This window comes from Anolis carolinensis, unplaced genomic scaffold, assembly GCF_035594765.1.
Source record: "Anolis carolinensis isolate JA03-04 unplaced genomic scaffold, rAnoCar3.1.pri scaffold_15, whole genome shotgun sequence".
NCBI lineage: Eukaryota > Metazoa > Chordata > Lepidosauria > Squamata > Dactyloidae > Anolis > Anolis carolinensis.
Window position 1 is genome coordinate 10,467,662 of NW_026943826.1, and position 13,231 is coordinate 10,480,892.

General features: G+C 47.0%; 1 long non-coding RNA gene across 1 annotated transcript in view; it reads right to left on the bottom strand.

Annotated features, from left to right (window-relative positions):
- Nucleotides 1–3,946: 3,946 nt before the first annotated feature.
- LOC134294496 (uncharacterized) overlaps nt 3,947–13,231 on the bottom strand; it is a 43,014-nt gene continuing 33,729 nt past the window's right edge. Inside the window, exon 3 of the long non-coding RNA XR_010001380.1 lies at nt 3,947–4,962. This is a non-coding gene — a long non-coding RNA (uncharacterized LOC134294496). The remainder of the gene's footprint in view (nt 4,963–13,231) is intronic.

The following is a 13,231-nucleotide window of genomic DNA, read 5'->3' on the forward strand; positions in this document are numbered from 1 at the left end:
GGTGGTCCAGGGTTCGTTTTGCCCCTTTGGGCCTGTTTAGAAGTTGTTTAAGGCCCCTTTAGGGTGGTCCAGGGTTCGTTTTGCCCCTTTGAGCCTGTTTAGAAGTTGTTTAAGGCCCCTTTAGGGTGATCCAGGGTTCGTTTTGCCCCTTTGGGCCTGTTTAGAAGTTGTTTAAGGCCCCTTTAGGGTGATCCAGGGTTCGTTTTGCCCCTTTGGGCCTGTTTAGAAGTTGTTTAAGGCCCCTTTAGGGTGATCCAGGGTTCGTTTTGCCCCTTTGGGCCTGTTTTGAAGTTGTTTAAGGCCCCTTTAGGGTGGTCCAGGGTTCGTTTTGCCCCTTTGGGCCTGTTTAGAAGTTGTTTAAGGCCCCTTTAGGGTGATCCAGGGTTCGTTTTGCCCCTTTGGGCCTGTTTAGAAGTTGTTTAAGGCCCCTTTAGGGTGATCCAGGGTTCGTTTTGCCCCTTTGGGCCTGTTTAGAAGTTGTTTAAGGCCCCTTTAGGGTGGTCCAGGGTTCGTTTTGCCCCTTGGGGCCTGTTTAGAAGTTGTTTAAGGCCCCTTTAGGGTGGTCCAGGGTTCGTTTTGCCCCTTTGAGCCTGTTTAGAAGTTGTTTAAGGCCCCTTTAGGGTGGTCCAGGGTTCGTTTTGCCCCTTTGAGCCTGTTTAGAAGTTGTTTAAGGCCCCATTAGGGTGGTCCAGGGTTCGTTTTGCCCCTTTGGGCCTGTTTAGAAGTTGTTTAAGGCCCCATTAGGGTGGTCCAGGGTTCGTTTTGCCCCTTTGAGCCTGTTTAGAAGTTTAATGCCCCATTAGGGTGGTCCAGGGTTCGTTTTGCCCCTTTGAGCCTGTTTAGAAGTTGTTTAAGTCCCCTTTAGGGAGGTCCAGGGTTCGTTTTGCCCCTTTGAGCCTGTTTAGAAGTTGTTTAAGGCCCCATTAGGGTAGTCCAGGGTTCGTTTTGCCCCTTTGAGCCTGTTTAGAAGTTGTTTAAGGCCCCTTTAGGGTGGTCCAGGGTTCGTTTTTGCCCCTTTGGGCCTGTTTAGAAGTTGTTTAAGGCCCCATGAGGGTGGTCCAGGGTTCGTTTTGCCCCTTTGGGCCTGTTTAGAAGTTGTTTAAGGCCCCATGAGGGTGGTCCAGGGTTCGTTTTGCCCCTTTGGGCCTGTTTAGAAGTTGTTTAAGGCCCCTTTAGGGTGGTCCAGGGTTCGTTTTGCCCCTTTGAGCCTGTTTAGAAGTTGTTTAAGGCCCCTTTAGGGTGATCCAGGGTTCGTTTTGCCCCTTTGGGCCTGTTTAGAAGTTGTTTAAGGCCCCTTTAGGGTGGTCCAGGGTTCGTTTTGCCCCTTTGGGCCTGTTTAGAAGTTGTTTAAGGCCCCATGAGGGTGGTCCAGGGTTCGTTTTGCCCCTTTGAGCCTGTTTAGAAGTTGTTTAAGGCCCCTTTAGGGTGGTCCAGGGTTCGTTTTGCCCCTTTGAGCCTGTTTAGAAGTTGTTTAAGGCCCCTTTAGGGTGATCCAGGGTTCGTTTTGCCCCTTTGGGCCTGTTTAGAAGTTGTTTAAGGCCCCTTTAGGGTGATCCAGGGTTCGTTTTGCCCCTTTGGGCCTGTTTAGAAGTTGTTTAAGGCCCCTTTAGGGTGATCCAGGGTTCGTTTTGCCCCTTTGGGCCTGTTTTGAAGTTGTTTAAGGCCCCTTTAGGGTGGTCCAGGGTTCGTTTTGCCCCTTTGGGCCTGTTTAGAAGTTGTTTAAGGCCCCTTTAGGGTGATCCAGGGTTCGTTTTGCCCCTTTGGGCCTGTTTAGAAGTTGTTTAAGGCCCCTTTAGGGTGATCCAGGGTTCGTTTTGCCCCTTTGGGCCTGTTTAGAAGTTGTTTAAGGCCCCTTTAGGGTGGTCCAGGGTTCGTTTTGCCCCTTTGAGCCTGTTTAGAAGTTGTTTAAGGCCCCTTTAGGGTGGTCCAGGGTTCGTTTTGCCCCTTTGAGCCTGTTTAGAAGTTGTTTAAGGCCCCATTAGGGTGGTCCAGGGTTCGTTTTGCCCCTTTGGGCCTGTTTAGAAGTTGTTTAAGGCCCCATGAGGGTGGTCCAGGGTTCGTTTTGCCCCTTTGAGCCTGTTTAGAAGTTTAATGCCCCATTAGGGTGGTCCAGGGTTCGTTTTGCCCCTTTGAGCCTGTTTAGAAGTTGTTTAAGGCCCCATTAGGGTAGTCCAGGGTTCGTTTTGCCCTTTTGAGCCTGTTTAGAAGTTGTTTAAGGCCCCTTTAGGGTGGTCCAGGGTTCGTTTTGCCCCTTTGGGCCTGTTTAGAAGTTGTTTAAGGCCCCATGAGGGTGGTCCAGGGTTCGTTTTGCCCCTTTGGGCCTGTTTAGAAGTTGTTTAAGGCCCCATGAGGGTGGTCCAGGGTTCGTTTTGCCCCTTGGGGCCTGTTTAGAAGTTGTTTAAGGCCCCTTTAGGGTGTTCCAGGGTTCGTTTTGCCCCTTTGAGCCTGTTTAGAAGTTGTTTAAGGCCCCTTTAGGGTGGTCCAGGGTTCGTTTTGCCCCTTTGAGCCTGTTTAGAAGTTGTTTAAGGCCCCATTAGGGTGGTCCAGGGTTCGTTTTGCCCCTTTGGGCCTGTTTAGAAGTTGTTTAAGGCCCCATGAGGGTGGTCCATGGTTCGTTTTGCCCCTTTGAGCCTGTTTAGAAGTTGTTTAAGGCCCCTTTAGGGTGGTCCAGGGTTCGTTTTGCCCCTTTGAGCCTGTTTAGAAGTTGTTTAAGGCCCCATTAGGGTGGTCCAGGGTTTGTTTTGCCCCTTTGAGCCTGTTTAGAAGTTGTTTGGGGCCCCTTTAGGGTGGTCCAGGGTTCGGTTTGCCCCTTTGGGCCTGTTTAGAAGTCGTTTAAGGCCCCTTTAGGGTGGGCCAGGGTTCGTTTTGCCCCTTTGAGCTTGTTTAGAAGTCGTTTGGGGCCCCTTTAGGGTGGTCCAGGGTTCGTTTTGCCCCTTTGAGCCTGTTTAGAAGTTGTTTAAGGCCCCTTTAGGGTGATCCAGGGTTCGTTTTGCCCCTTTGGGCCTGTTTAGAAGTTGTTTAAGGCCCCATGAGGGTGGTCCAGGGTTCGTTTTGCCCCTTTGAGCCTGTTTAGAAGTTGTTTAAGGCCCCTTTAGGGTGGGCCAGGGTTCGTTTTGCCCCTTTGAGCCTGTTTAGAAGTTGTTTAAGGCCCCTTTAGGGTGATCCAGGGTTCGTTTTGCCCCTTTGGGCCTGTTTAGAAGTTGTTTAAGGCCCCATGAGGGTGGTCCAGGGTTCGTTTTGCCCCTTTGAGCCTGTTTAGAAGTTGTTTAAGGCCCCATGAGGGTGTTCCAGGGTTTGTTTTGCCCCTTTGGGCCTGTTTAGAAGTTGTTTAAGGCCCCATGAGGGTGGTCCAGGGTTCGTTTTGCCTCTTTGGGCCTGTTTAGAAGTTGTTTAAGGCCCCATGAGGGTGGTCCAGGGTTCGGTTTGCCCCTTTGAGCTTGTTTAGAAGTTGTTTGGGGCCCCTTTAGTGGTGACGTTTTTCAAGACTGCTGGCAGTACTCCGCTTTGCCATCTTGCAGTGGGAGATTATTATTTTTTGAAATGTACTGGATGAACAAGAGTCCTCTTTTTACGAGCAAGAGTAAGAGTCATACGCATAATTGGAAATGTATGTTTTTGGCCATTGGGTGGCCATCTGGCCCGGTTGGCTTGACGGCCAACGATTATCTGGCCAAAGTATTCTACAAATTACTGTATATACTCGAGTATAAGCCTAGTTTTTCAGGCCTCTTTTTAAGCCCCCCTCGGCTTATACTCGGGTGAGGGTCCTGGTTGGCTTATATTTGGGTCAGTTTATACTCGAGAATATATGGTACATTTATTATTTTTCTCTATTATTATTGGTATTATTACATTTATTATTTTTATTATTATTGGTATTATTACATCTATTATTAATCTCTACTATTATTGGTATTCTTACATTTATTATTTTTCTCTATTATTATTGGTATTCTTACATTTATTTTTTTCTCTATTATTGTTGCTACTACAGTAGATTCTCACTTATCCAAGCTAAACGGGCCAGCAGAAGCTTGGATAAGCGAATATCTTGGATAATAAGGAGTGATTAAGGAAAAGCCTATTAAACATCAAATTAGGTTATGATTTTACAAATTAAGCACCAAAACATCATGCTATACAACAAATTTGGCAGAAAACGTAGTTCAATACGCAGTAATGCTATGTAGTAATTACTATATTTACAAATTTAGCACAAAAATATCACGATGTTTTGAAAACATTGACTACAAAAATGCGTTGGATAATCCAGAACGTTGGATAAGCGAATGTTGGATAAGTGAGACTCTACTGTATTTATTTTTATTTCTGAAATTTACCACTCTCAGCTTATACTGGAGTCAATATTTTCCCAGTTTTTTTGTGGTAAAATTAAGTGCCCCGGCTTATATTCGGGTCGGCTTATACTCGAGTGTATACAGTAATTTATTACAATTGGTTTTTTAACATTCATAATTTAGATTTTGATTTTTTTCTAAACAACTGCCTAGAAGGAATAACATCCCTGACGCAGTATTATCCAAGAGGACCAATTGTGAAACAGTCAGAAACACTGGGATGTCTGTGGTGGAGGAAAAACAGATTTTTTTTTTTTCTGAGGATGCCTGCCATAATGTGGTTGAAACGTCAGGAGAAAATACGTCTGGAACATCGCCGAACAGCCCGGAAAACACACAACAACCCTGTGTTTCTGGCCATGAAAACCTTTGATGTGTTATTTCTTTGCTTTGACTCTCGACATAGCATATCGACCCGAAAATGCAATTTATGAGCATCATGATTAATCCATTCCACAGCATACTTGCCTTAAAGTCAGGCGTTAAGTTGTGCTCCATCCTTTGCTTTCCTTCCCTAAGATCTTTTTGAGTTTCCATTTGCTCTTGCATCCCTTGAAAGCAAGTGGGAGACGGAGGTGATGTCACTTCATAATTACATGCTCTCCTGAAAGACATAAATGAAAGCTTGGTATTAATGCACTGGGTTGGATTCCCTTAGACACAAGCTCTGAAGTAGGGCTGAGCTTCTAGTTTTTTTAAATAATATTTTGTAAATTCCTCTTTTATGTCCTCATCCGTATTTTTACTTCTTTATCTTGCGTTTTAATTTTTAAAACCTGTTGCTTGTGCTTTTTCTTTCTAATCAATCTCGCTAGCCATTTACCTGGCTTGTTGGCATTTTCAACGAGCTCTGAGGTAGGGCTGAGCTTCTATCCCTGTCGTGCGGCGCCTGCCAGGACACAGGAGGCGGGGCTAGAAGAGGGGGCGGGGCCTCTTCCCAAGTGCCTGACAGGGCTGGACCTCTATACTGGACCTCAGGGGAGGTATACAGAGGCTTAGCCCTGTCTTGCGCTCTTGGGAAGAGGCCCCACCCCCACCCTAGCCCTGCCCTTTAGTCCTAAAAGTCCTCTCAGGAGAAATATAGAGGCTCAGCCCTGTCTAGGGCTCTTGGGAAGAGGCCCCGCCCCCACCCCTAGTCCCACCCTTTAGTCCTAAAAGGCCTCTCAGGAGACGTATAGAGGCTCAGCCCTGTCTCACACTCTTGGGAAGAGGCCCCGCCCCCACCCCTAGTCCCACCCTTTAGTCCTAAAAGGCCTCTCAGGAGACGTATAGAGGCTCAGCCCTGTCTCACACTCTTGGGAAGAGGCCCCGCCCCCACCCCTAGTCCCACCCTTTAGTCCTAAAAGGCCTCTCAGGAGAAATATAGAGGCTCAGCCCTGTCTCACGCTCTTGGGAAGAGGCCCCGCCCCCACCCTAGCCCCACCCTTTAGTCCTAAAAGGCCTCTCAGGAGACGTATAGAGGCTCAGCCCTGTCTCACACTCTTGGGAAGAGGCCCCACCCCCGCCCTAGCCCCGCCCTTTAGTCCTAAAAGTCCTCTCAGGAGAAATATAGAGGCTCAGCCCTGTCTCACGCTCTTGGGAAGAGGCCCCGCCCACCCCTAGTCCCACCCTTTAGTCCTAAAAGGCTTCTCAGGAGAGGTATAGAGGCTCAGCCCTGTCTCACGCTCTTGGGAAGAGGCCCCGCCCACCCCTAGCCCCACCCTTTAGTCCTAAAAGGCCTCTCAGGAGAGATATAGAGGCTCAGCCCTGTCTCACGCTCTTGGGAAGAGGCCCTGCCCCCACCCTAGCCCCACCCTTTAGTCCTAAAAGGCCTCTCAGGAGACGTATAGAGGCTCAGCCCTGTCTCACACTCTTGGGAAGAGGCCCCACCCCCGCCCTAGCCCCGCCCTTTAGTCCTAAAAGTCCTCTCAGGAGAAATATAGAGGCTCAGCCCTGTCTCACGCTCTTGGGAAGAGGCCCCGCCCACCCCTAGTCCCACCCTTTAGTCCTAAAAGGCTTCTCAGGAGAGGTATAGAGGCTCAGCCCTGTCTCACGCTCTTGGGAAGAGGCCCCGCCCACCCCTAGCCCCACCCTTTAGTCCTAAAAGGCCTCTCAGTAGAGATATAGAGGCTCAGCCCTGTCTCACGCTCTTGGGAAGAGGCCCTGCCCCCACCCTAGCCCCACCCTTTAGTCCTAAAAGGCCTCTCAGGAGACGTATAGAGGCTCAGCCCTGTCTCACACTCTTGGGAAGAGGCCCCGCCCCCACCCCTAGTCCCGCCCTTTAGTCCTAAAAGGCTTCTCAGGAGAGATATAGAGGCTCAGCCCTGTCTCACGCTCTTGGGAAGAGGCCCCGCCCCCACCCTAGTCCCGCCCTTTAGTCCTAAAAGGCTTCTCAGGAGAGATATAGAGGCTCAGCCCTGTCTCGCGCTCTTGGGAAGAGGCCACGCCCACCCCTAGTCCCACCCTTTAGTCCTAAAAGGCCTCTCAGGAGAAATATAGAGGCTCAGCCCTGTCTCACGCTCTTGGGAAGAGGCCACGCCCACCCCTAGTCCCACCCTTTAGTCCTAAAAGGCCTCTCAGGAGAAATATAGAGGCTCAGCCCTGTCTCACGCTCTTGGGAAGAGGCCACGCCCACCCCTAGTCCCACCGTTTAGTCCTAAAAGGCCTCTCAGGAGAAATATAGAGGCTCAGCCCTGTCTCGCGCTCTTGGGAAGAGGCCACGCCCACCCCTAGTCCCACCCTTTAGTCCTAAAAGGCCTCTCAGGAGAAATATAGAGGCTCAGCCCTGTCTCGCGCTCTTGGGAAGAGGCCACGCCCACCCCTAGTCCCACCCTTTAGTCCTAAAAGGCCTCTCAGGAGAAATATAGAGGCTCAGCCCTGTCTCACGCTCTTGGGAAGAGGCCACGCCCACCCCTAGTCCCACCCTTTAGTCCTAAAAGGCCTCTCAGGAGAAATATAGAGGCTCAGCCCTGTCTCGCGCTCTTGGGAAGAGGCCACGCCCACCCCTAGTCCCACCCTTTAGTCCTAAAGGCCTCTCAGGAGAAATATAGAGGCTCAGCCCTGTCTCACGCTCTTGGGAAGAGGCCCCGCCCCCACCCTAGTCCCGCCCTTTAGTCCTAAAAGGCTTCTCAGGAGAGATATAGAGGCTCAGCCCTGTCTCGCGCTCTTGGGAAGAGGCCATGCCCACCCCTAGTCCCACCCTTTAGTCCTAAAAGGCCTCTCAGGAGAAATATAGAGGCTCAGCCCTGTCTCAGGCTCTTGGAAGGAGACCCCGCCCCCTTCCCTAGCTCCGCCCTCTGTGTCCCAACAAGAGCCTCAGAAGAGGCTTTTTAATCGCAGTTTTCCTACTTTCTATACACTCAAATGTTCTCACTCTTTTGATGTTAATTCACTCTATCTTATAAGGTAAAACTTCAATAAAAATATATTTTAAAAAAAGAAAAGAAACAGCTTCCTAAGATCTACAGAGATACTCACAGGAACATCTCAGCAAGCAAGAGTCCAAAAGTGGCAGGCTAAAATCCGGAACCTCAATCAGTGGCTGATACCACAGGAGAAATTCTCCCCAGGGAACACAGAAGACTGGGCAACTGGGAAGGCCAGAACAAACATGAGAAGCAGAGCTAACCTTAAGAAATGGTGCTATAAAGCAGAGTCTACGACATGCAAGTGTAAAGAGCAAACCACAGACCCACAATGCAACCACATGCACAATGGAGGACCTTCTCACAGTGACACCAGAGGCACTCCAGCTTCTGATCAAAGGAAATCTAGAATAATGGCAAGTTTGTAAGGGTTGTTGTATGTTTTCCGGGCTGTATGGCTATGTTCTAGAAGTATTCTCTCCTGACGTTTTGCCCACATCTAAAGAGAATACTTCTAGAACATGGCCATACAGCCCGGAAAACATACAACAACCATGTGATCCCGGCCATGCAAGTTTTTAACTTTGTTTGCGTTTTTAAATACATTATAATATACCCTCAATTTGCTTTTGACACAACAAACAAACAAATCTGGGATACTTTTCTGCTACTTTATCTTACTTCTTCTTGAATGGTCTTGTAATAGGGTCTTCATGGGAAAAGGCATTCAAAAGTGGCTTACCGATGCCTCCTTGTGCACATTCCTAACAAGTGTTAGTTATGGTGACTTTGTGATCTGTCACTGTCTACACCACCATATAATGTAGTTTCAAACCGGTGTAGACTCATACAATGCAATGGTAAACCCAGATGCATAAGTCCAACTTCATCCTTTTTTGGTGCCAGCTGTAACACTTAGATACTTTAGGTTTTTATTCCCCACCCTAAAATAGGTTGGACAAACATTATTTATGGAGGTGAAACCATAGTGTATCCCTGTATTTAACAACAGTAATAATAACTGGTGTGTATGTGGGGAGGGGAATTAAGGGTCTGACTGTGAAAGCAGTTACCAAGGTGCTAGGTAAACATCATCCACATTCTGGCGTCATAAACTATGTTCAAGAAAGGAATTTATTTGTCCCATTTATTGGCTGCAAAATGCTTGGGGAATTTTCAAAGGGGCAGGGATCCTTCGAATATAAAAACGCATACGGATTGGGAAGCAGAGAAAAGGGATGTTTTGTTGCCCTAGAAACAACCGAGCCCCCCTTATTGTCCCTCTGCAATGCATTAACCGCCGGCATATTCGGGGATCAGAATGTGCAAGAAAGTGCCCATAAACCTGGAATTTCACACCACGTGGAAGAAAACCCTACTAAGAAGTAGTTACCGCAGATGCCGTAATGTAAGTAAGTAGCACCATGTCTCCTGAGGCTGAGACCATGGTCATGGGCCCAGAAGAAGTCTTTCTTTGAATGCGATCTTGAGCCTTTCCATCATAGCACAATTGCCCGTTTTCTTCTAAAGACAAGAACTTGAACATCACATACAAGCATGATGTGACCAGTTGGCACAATTCAGTCTTCGCCTCAACATCATAAAGATGGAGTACCTGACAACCAACGAGGAGGAGACTCATACCAACCAGGCAGATGAGGTGGATCTACCAAATGTCAACACCTTCAAGTATCTTGGATTCTGAGGACAAGGAAGAACTTGAACGTCAGGTGAAAGCATGGTGTGACTGGTTGGCGCAGTTCGGTCTTCATCTCAACGATCTGATGACCAACGAGGAGACTAGTACCATCCAGGCAGATGAGGTGGATCTCCCAAAAGTCAACACCTTCAAGTATCTCAGATCAATGGTTCTGAGGACAAGGCAGAACTGGAACGTCAAGTGCAAGCATGGTGTGACTGGTTGGCATAGTTCGGTCTTCATCTCAACGGCCTGATGACCAACGAGGAGGAGACTGGTACCATCCAGGCAGATGAGGTGGATCTCGCAAAAGTCAACACCAAGTATCTTGGATCAATGAATCTGAGGACAAGGAAGAACTTGAACATCCATGGTGTGACCAGTTGACACAATTTGGTCTTCGTCTCAACGTCACAAAGATGGAGTATCTGACGACCAACAAGGAGGAGACTGGTACCATCCAGGCAGATGAGGTGGATCTCCCAAAAGTCAACACCTTCAAGTATATCAGATCGATGGTTCTGAGGACAAGGAAGAACTTGAACGTCAAGTGCAAGCATGGTGTGACCGGTTGGCACAATTTGATCTTCGCTTCAATGACAAAAAGATGGGGTACCTGACGACCAACGAGAAGGAGAATCATACCATCCAGGTGGATGAGGTGGATCTACCAAAAGTCAATACCTTCAAGTATCTCAGATCAACGGTTCTGAGGACAAGGAAGAACTTGAACATCAGGTCCAAGCATGGAGACTCGTACCATCCAGGCACATAGGGTGGACCTCCCAAAAGTCAACACCTTCAAGTATCTCAGATCGATGATTCTGAGGACAAGGAAGAACATGAACATCAGGTCCAAGCATGGAGACTCGTACCATCCAGGACCTCCCAAAAGTCAACACCTTCAAGTATTTCGGATCAACGGTAACTTCAGGTGGCAAGATTTTGATGAAATCAAAAATCTACCGAACTGTCGTAAGGCCTGCTGCAATATATGCAATATAAGTTGGCTGCCTAGGTGTTATGGACATGAGGATGATATGATTTACAACTGGCGTCACACGCCTTGACCGCATCCACAATGATGACAACCAGCAACGCTCTGGCATTGCTCCAATTGTGGACAAACTACGAGAATGATAAGATCATATTCTCTGAAGTGGAGACAAGTCCATTTGCAAGATTGCTCTTGATTTAGAAGTGTCTGAGACCAAAGGGACGACCGAAGCAACACTGGCTGGACACGTAAAAGGCAGAACTGCTCAATATCTTCTTTCAAACTGAGCTTCCATGCATCATTTTGGCAGGAGATCCGGATTATAAACCAAAATGGATAAGGAGATAGCCAGGAATGCACCTAAATCAGTTCAAATCTTCAGGGACAGATGAAATCAACCCCAAGGTTGGCTCGGAGAAGACTTTCGAGCAGCTCTTTGGGCTTCATTTCTTACTCCGTTGGATATAATATTTGGGGATTTGCAGTGTTTCTAAGCAGGTCAAAGGCAGCTATGTTTGTAGGCAAATGTTTCGAAAATCACACTGTTCTGCTTTTGTGCGCAATGGTGCCTATGGTATAGACGGAGCCCGGGCTCCATATGGATCGCTGCAACATTATGTTCTTCCTCTCCGTTTTTAAAATGTCAGTCTGTTTTCGGAACAGATGGGATGGGAAGAAGAAGAATACGTGCATCCAGAATCCTAACTAGCAACATTTTGAAGGTATGGGGTAAAACGATTTACAAAAGTATGAGTTATATTGACTTGGATATCCACTCTCAATATTTTTCCGCCACATTCACATAATAAAAGTGAAAAATGGTTATATGTGTATGTGGAATAGTTCACCTTAGCAACTTAGACATTTTCTCACCTATACTGTGTTAATGTGGGATTTATGTATTGATAGTTTTTAAATGCAATTTGTGCCATGCTTGTATAGCAACTGATTGCATCATCCAGATTGTATCATAATGTGGAAAGAGTTAATTGCCAAGAAGCTATGATGACCTTGATGCATGGCTGGAACTAAGGAGTATCCAGACACAAGTGTTTGTGCATAACGATTGCATCAGTTCAGTTGAGTTCTGTCTGCCTGGAGTTCGAGTCAAGTTTTGTTGGAGAACAGAGCAGTCCTGTGTTCGTCTGTCGTCTGCAAGTCTGTCTGTGTTGATTATTGTTGTATACAGCAAAACATTGTAAATAGTTTTACCGACGTCTCTGAGTATCTCTTCGTTCTGCGTTCCACTGCTTCCATCCAACTACTTTTGTGCTGCAAATACTCTGATAATTGGTTATGGGCCCAGCACGCTTCCGCTGCGCAAAGAGCTGGAGATGGCTTTAATCTCAGTTCCAAAATCAGCTCCATGTGTTAAACTAAAATGTACAAAACTGGATGAGGAACCTATGGGAACAAGGTGGAATCTATTGGATGACCTCCTTTTAAAAAAAAAAAAACAAGGCTCATGGTGCTATATAGGGTCAAGGTTAAACACAGATAAACAGAGTACAAAAGACTTTGCGGTAAAGTATTAATGGTAAAATGTATTTGGGACACGGCTTAGTTGATCATCTAGATAAGATCCTTTCCCAGTGGGTTAGGGAAGGAAATAGTGTCTGAAATATGCATAGTCCAACCATATAATAACAACTTAGTTTTCTTTTAGCACAACACTTTCTTCCTAGGCACATGCACCATTCGAAATGCATGCATATTCTAGACCCAAATCACCGACTAATGGAAAATTGGCATGGCTAATTCCCAAGATATACCTTCCCCCACATCTTTCAGGAAAAGAAAATCCAATTTTTACTTTCAGAGAGGGTTGTACGTAAATTGGACTCAGCTGTAGCAGCTGAGGGCATTTGTTGTTTTTCCATAGCAAAGATTGCCGCGCATCTGAGCAACAAAATGTGGAGCCAATAAAAGCCAGCGTCATCTCACTGTATTTCTTGTTGCCATGTACAATCTCTCCCTTGTGACATAGGCACATACGCACTTGCACATACACACAAGGTCACAGAGCTCATCCATCTGATTCGGGAAGAGAAAGAGACTGTGTCCCATGCAATTGTGTGATATGATTCAGAACCAAATCATCATCGGCAATCACTCGTTGGCCTTCCTAGTTATAGTGTCTTGGCGGATAGATGATTTCCACTCTGGTGGGAAGCTTCCTATCGACAAGATGAAGCATCATAGCAATAAAGATGGATTTGAAAAGGGATTTGAAGTCTGCTGGGATTTTTTCGGTCACCCACACTTTTTCAATGAGCTGGTGTAGTTGTTGTGTCAGCTCAGGCCCACCCTCTTTAAAGATTTCAGCAAGGATCCCATCAGGTCCGCTGGCTTTGTTATTTTTTTGTTGGCTGATGGCGTTGCTGACTTCTTCCAATAGGCAGTGCTGCAAGCTCATCCCTGGCTTGTTGTTGCTTGATTTGTGAGAGAACCTCTTTGGCCATGTTGGCATTGCGATTCAGCAGGTTGTGTGTTGTTGTTTGTTCGATCAGTCCCTTCCGAGCCAGAGTTCCCTGTCGGCCATCGCCACCCCATCCCCATCTTTCAAGGTCAAGCTAGTCACTTCCACGTTGTGGTAGTGCTACCCTGTTTCCCCGAAAATAAGACATCCTCTGAAAATAAGACCTAGTAGAGGTTTTCCTGAATTACTAAATATAAGGCCTCCCCCAAAAGTAAGACCTAGCAAAGTTTTTGTTTGGAAACATGTCCGCCAAGCAGAACACTAGGGCATGCAGGATTGGTAAATGTACAGTACATGGAAATAATGGTAGTAACAAGAAATACTTGATAGGATTCACAGTTTGTCTGGTTATGC